This window comes from Malaya genurostris, chromosome 2 (genome assembly GCF_030247185.1).
Source record: "Malaya genurostris strain Urasoe2022 chromosome 2, Malgen_1.1, whole genome shotgun sequence".
Taxonomy (NCBI): domain Eukaryota; kingdom Metazoa; phylum Arthropoda; class Insecta; order Diptera; family Culicidae; genus Malaya; species Malaya genurostris.
Window position 1 is genome coordinate 89,645,331 of NC_080571.1, and position 6,033 is coordinate 89,651,363.

A 6,033-nucleotide genomic window follows, 5' to 3' on the forward strand; every position below is an offset into this window, starting at 1 on the left:
TTAAATCTTTCGACGAGAATACGTCTTACCTTTTCAAAATTCGTTACCTAATTTATGTTCGGAGTTGAAATCCAGAACTCTGATCTATGCTTTCAACTTCAGAATTCTAATAAAAGATTTAGGATATGAGTTTTGGATCGGAAACCTGGAACTAAACGTTAGATCCGAATATGAATTTTGAAACTAACTTCTGAAGCAGAAGTTAATTCGTGTATTCAGTTTCAGAACTTAATTCCTAAATTAAGATACAGTATTCATTTCCAGAATTAGGTACCTGCATACTGAAACTAAATTAGGATGTTGGATTCTGGAGCAAAGCTTTGATACTTAATTCAGGTTTGGAATTCGAGTTCAAAATTCAGTTCTATAGAACTTGTGGATTATGAAAATGAGTTCAGTTTCATAATTCTAGAACTGAATTCTCTATCAGAACCATTAAAATGGTAATAACATAACAATAAAAAATTTCCGAGTCTAAATTATTGCGAAATGGCAGCGGTTTTGTACTGCATCCATACTTCCAAGGAAGTCCTCATCACGTCATAATTCATTTCCAAAACTACCCGAATATAAAGCGATAGCAAACTTATATCAAAGTAGTTCATTTTACTATCATTGCTTTTTCTCTATAAACGAAACATAGTAGAATATGTGTTACACCTCGTTTGGATTTCATTCATGTTAACAATTACAGGGAAATATTTTATTTAATCCGACAAGGTTTGAAGGTATGATAACTGATCGGTTTCTGAAAATCATAAAAGGTAGATGAGTAATGTTAACGACACGACCGTAATTTCCATAAAATCTAACACGCATTCTTCGCTCTACCGAATATCGATAACCATTCCAATTAACAGAGTGATTGCGCAAGCTTGTGTGTTTCTTGAATGCTTTATTTACAGTAGATCTGAACATTTTATTCATAGAAAAGTTGTTTAGTATTTTATTTTGGTCCTGTTAAACATTGAGTTTTGAATACATAAAATGTCTGTGTGTACGTGTGTATGAAACGTTTTTGTGCTCTAACTTTTCTCGAAAATACCTGGGCTATTTTTAATAAAAATAAAAGGTCTTCTGGTCCCATAAAAAACCGGAATTACAGGGTGATGTGAGCAAAAATTTAAATTTTTTGTGTTGGTTTAAAAATTTATCTAATTTTTAGATGTTGTTAGCAGATGATAACATAATTTCACTATAGTTATTTCTGTTCTCAGTCGACTGTCCGGCGATAGGTACACCGATTTTCTCAAACATAAATTAAAATAAGGTCTTATAGTCTCATAGACTGCTGTGCAATTTTACTCCAATCCGACTTCCGATTCTGAAATTATAGATTGACAAGTGTCGAAAGTTTTTCCTTCCCGTGGTTGATGGGCTTCACGGTATTGCAAACATCATCAGATACAATCAATTTGCGTTACCATTTTATAAAGATATGTGTTACAGTTTTTAGCTTCATTATTGAATAAAATGAATAAGATATGGAACGACTTGAATAAGATGTTGATTGCATTACGCTTTAAACATCCGGCGTTGGAGAGGCCGGTAGGGCTTAACTGAGCTCTGTTTTATGTTTTATGTTCATACTACCTGTCCTTATTACCAGTGTCAAGTGGAAATTAAGTGGAATGAACGTATCCCAATTGGGTTTCACACGATGGCAACAGATGAACGGTAAATCCAGTTCATCATTGACGTTTATTGGTGGTTTATGTACCATAGAATACAGTGGAATGAGATGTAATATTGTAAAATAGAATAAAATAGTACAGACTGAACAAATGAGCAAACCACTGATAGCTGTCATACGATGTTCATCCAGTTCATTTTATGAGGTTGTGTCGTTTTCATGTGAAACCTGATGGGTAAGTTGATGTTTGAGTGAAATGTAAGAGGAAGTGCATGCAAGAACGGTAATAAAGGCCACCGTTTCGACCAATAGTAGAGACAAAAGTAGGGTAACGGTACCCTCTTTATCTCACCTCCATTAGTCATCTCATATACGAAAACCATTAGTTAGTATGGGATCTGTTGTTTCTGTTTGATAGATTGACTTCTAGAGTGAGATAAAATTAAGAGCATTCGCTTCGAGTTTTCCCGTCGCTATAATATCAGCATTAAAACATTTTCGAACTACTTTTTCTGTAGTATAACTATACAAAACCGAAGCAAAGATATTGTATTAGATTTTATCATAGTTCATTGATTGAAAGTCGAGTATTCGGTAAAATAACATGTTGTATCTACTAATGAGATGACTATTGGCATATTAGCCCTAGTTAAAATTTATTAGAATAGAAAGACGGGTGGGTAATGTCAGAGACATAATTGGATGTCGTGAATACGAAAACAACTGACATGTTCCTGAACACTTCCGAATATCAATTAGTTGATTAATTGTATGAATTGTGCAAGCATTCCCCCTTTTCACATTTTTCGCAAAAACAAAGAAGGCTTCACTTGATCTCGATTACTGTGAATTTCAAACAGCGAGAAGTGCACAAATCTAATCAAACTGTTCTAGATTTGCACTAAACTGAGGATATTTACCTTCGATATTCGAGCAAGAAATCCTAATAGTTCTTTAGAAAACTTATAGAGCCATTAGAACGGATGAATTTGTGTGATGCTCTCCACCGTTGTCCTCTTTTCGTTGCTTTTTTAACCAATGCAAACAACTGGCAGCTGTGATGTAATCGCTCTTGTCGGAGACGAAACTAGCTTTGAAAACGACACACAATACATCTGCTTGCAGTGGCGATAGAATCCAAACTGATCCAATTTTTGTTTGTTTTTCACTAATGGGCGGTCCTAACGCCTTTAAAAATAGCAACATATAGAATTTTGATTACGATTATTCCATTTCGGACGTGCATTTTATTGAAATAAACTATCGAGATGCTATACGGGATTCATTCCTGCCTTTCAGAAGGACCAAATTGTGGAACTCACTACGATATTAAGCACTGTTCGGAACATTTTTCTCAAACGATTTGTTGTACAGCAGCAGATATTTTGTTCTCTTCCTCAGAAAATTCCTCGTTCTGATTGGTTGGTGTTGACATGGGCCAAATGAGACAGGTTTTTCAATAGTGTACTATTGAAATACTTCAATGCTATTATACGACTACCAAAAATTTTTTTCACGAAAATATTTATAAGTTCAATAACAATTATACATTAAACGACAAAAAAACACTTAAGATTTTGCAATGGAATGTAAGAGGTATTAACGATCTTTCAAAATTTGATGATATATTAATTGATATTGACAATTTTAAAACTCCTATAGATGTTATAGTAATCGGAGAAACATGGTTGAAAGATGAAAATTATGCTCTCTATGGAATACCGCACTATAAAGCCTTTCATGCTTGTAGAGAACATTCTAGTGGAGGCCTAGCAATATATGTCAAACAAGATATTGAACATAGACTGATTAAGAACTACACGTCCGATGGATTTCACCATTTAAACATCGAGCTTTGTTTCAAAGGACACTTTTATAATATTCATGGTGTGTATCGTCCCCCTAGCTTTGATTTTAACGAATTTTCCGTTTACCTAGAAAGCTTGATGGGTTTAATTCAACAGAAGATACGTGTTTTATTGCAGGTGATATAATTGTTCCTTTAAATCTAATTCATAACAACATTGTGACAAGATATAAGGCTCTGCTAGAATCCTATGACTTTTCATGTACAAATTGTTTTACTACAAGACCAACTAGCGACAATATACTTGACCATATTATTTGTAAACTTTACGACGTTCATCGGATTCGCAACGACACAATATTTAATTAACTATGTGACCACTCTCAAATCTTAACAACTTTCAAAATACTGGCTGATAAAGAACCTATGACATTAAAGAAAAAAATCATAAACTATCGTCAGGTAAATATTGATTTTTCTAATTTTGTTAGTAGTATTGATGTCATTGAGGACGCTGTAACAATTCTCCAATCTATAGTTTTCGTATATAACTCTCTACTCGAACAACATACAAAAATAATAACTAAAACAGTTACAGTGAAAGGTAATCATTGCCCATGGATGACCTTTGATTTATGGACACTAGTGAAAATAAAAAGCAATTACCTCAAACGTATTAAGGCAAGCCCCCACGATCAGCATCTCAAACAAATGCTATCACATATCTCTAAAAAGGTCGATTCCATAAAAAAATTATAACGAAAACCTTCTCACTAACGTACCTCATTCGAAATTTTGGACAAATCTTAAATCTACGTTCGGACTAACAAAAGAAAAGGATAAGATACGCTTGATCGATAGGGGCAACAACATTAATGACAACAAGGAAGTTTGTGATATTTTCAACAAATTCTTTTCAAATGTCGGTAACGAATTAGCTAAAGCTATTCCTTTTTGTCAAATAAGTAATGTTCGTCGTGTTTGTTGATTCTATTTTTTACGTCCTTCATCTATAAATGAAGTGATACTGTTAATACAAGGTTTGGATAATAGAATATAATAGATAATATAGATAATAGAAGAGTAACGGCCCTGATAACGTCTCTGTCAGTGTACTAAAACAAAATTCATTTGCATTCGCTAAAATATTCCCTCAGTGCTTTAACGTAATTATTCAGACCGGGTACTACCCTGAATGCCTCAATGTGGCTAAAGTCATTCCTGTGTTCAAATCGGGTGACCGTTGTGATTGTAATAATTACCTTCCTAAATCTACATTGTCCGTATTTAACAAAATATATGAAAAACTTCTAGTCACTAGACTTATTGAATTCCTAAGTAAGCATAATATCCTCTTTAAATTCCAATATGGCTTCAGACAAGGTTCTAGCACACATACCGCTATAATTGAATTAGTTGACGAAATTATAAGCGAAATCGATAGTAAAAATATAGTTGGTGCATTATTTTTAGACCTTAAAAAAGCTTTTGACACATTAGATCATAGTATACTTTTGGACAAACTCGATTGCTATGGGATCAGAGGCATTGCTAATTCAATTATCCGTAGTTACTTGGTATGGTTGATGACGCAAAAACAGGGAGGAAATCATCAAGATTAATAACAACATTATTCCGATTTGTTGATCTGGCTAGCTGATGATCAAAGTCATTTACGAATGTATAAGTATGATTAGCTTAAAAATGCCCGGATGAGTCAGGGTGATACTTTCGAAATTTTCTTTAGGGTCACTGCGTGCTTCCATAAAAAGCCCTGTATGTAGGTATGTATGTATCTATCTATGTATATGTGTATGTATGTATGTGTGTATGTATGTACAATGTACATATTAAAAAAAACAAATACACGATGATGACGAAAACTGCAACTAAATTCATAAGACACAAACATGAACACACTTATCAACAATTTTACTAAATCTGTTTGAATCAGCACACAAAAAATAGTGACCAAGTGGGCACCATAGCTTAGGAACGTCTGTGTGTTGATTTAAAATAGAAGCTCTTAGAAGCAAATATAATATAAGGGTCCAGTGTAGAACTGAAGCAAGGGCATGCTGCCACTGTGATTACTTACAAAAAAGGCAAGTGTCGAAAGTTTTAAACTGTTACATAAAGTGACTTTGCAAAAAATCATTAAAATCTTCCAAACTTAACACAAAACAACTCCGATTTAGAGGTCTTGATAGTTCATGGCTAAACGAACCGATTTCGGTTATACCAGTCCTCTGTTTCCGAATCTGGTAATACCTGAAAAAGTACACGGATGCTTCAAATTTGAGCTCATACTTGGAGCTTTAAAATAAATGGCATAGAATATCCTAAAATACTTGCTTATTTGTGAAAATCGGCTGAAAAAAGCGCAGTGGTTCAATATTGATACAGGATTCATCGAATTGGCGCACCCTGTATAAGTCATTTTATTTGAAATTTTGGAAAATTAGTCCAGTGAGTGAGATTATTTGACACAGGCATTACTCAACTTGACGAACAGAGTCGATTAGTACATGAGTTCAAACACGTCTAAAATTAAAAATCCTTCCGTCAATCAGAACGATGTTGATTGTTTGTG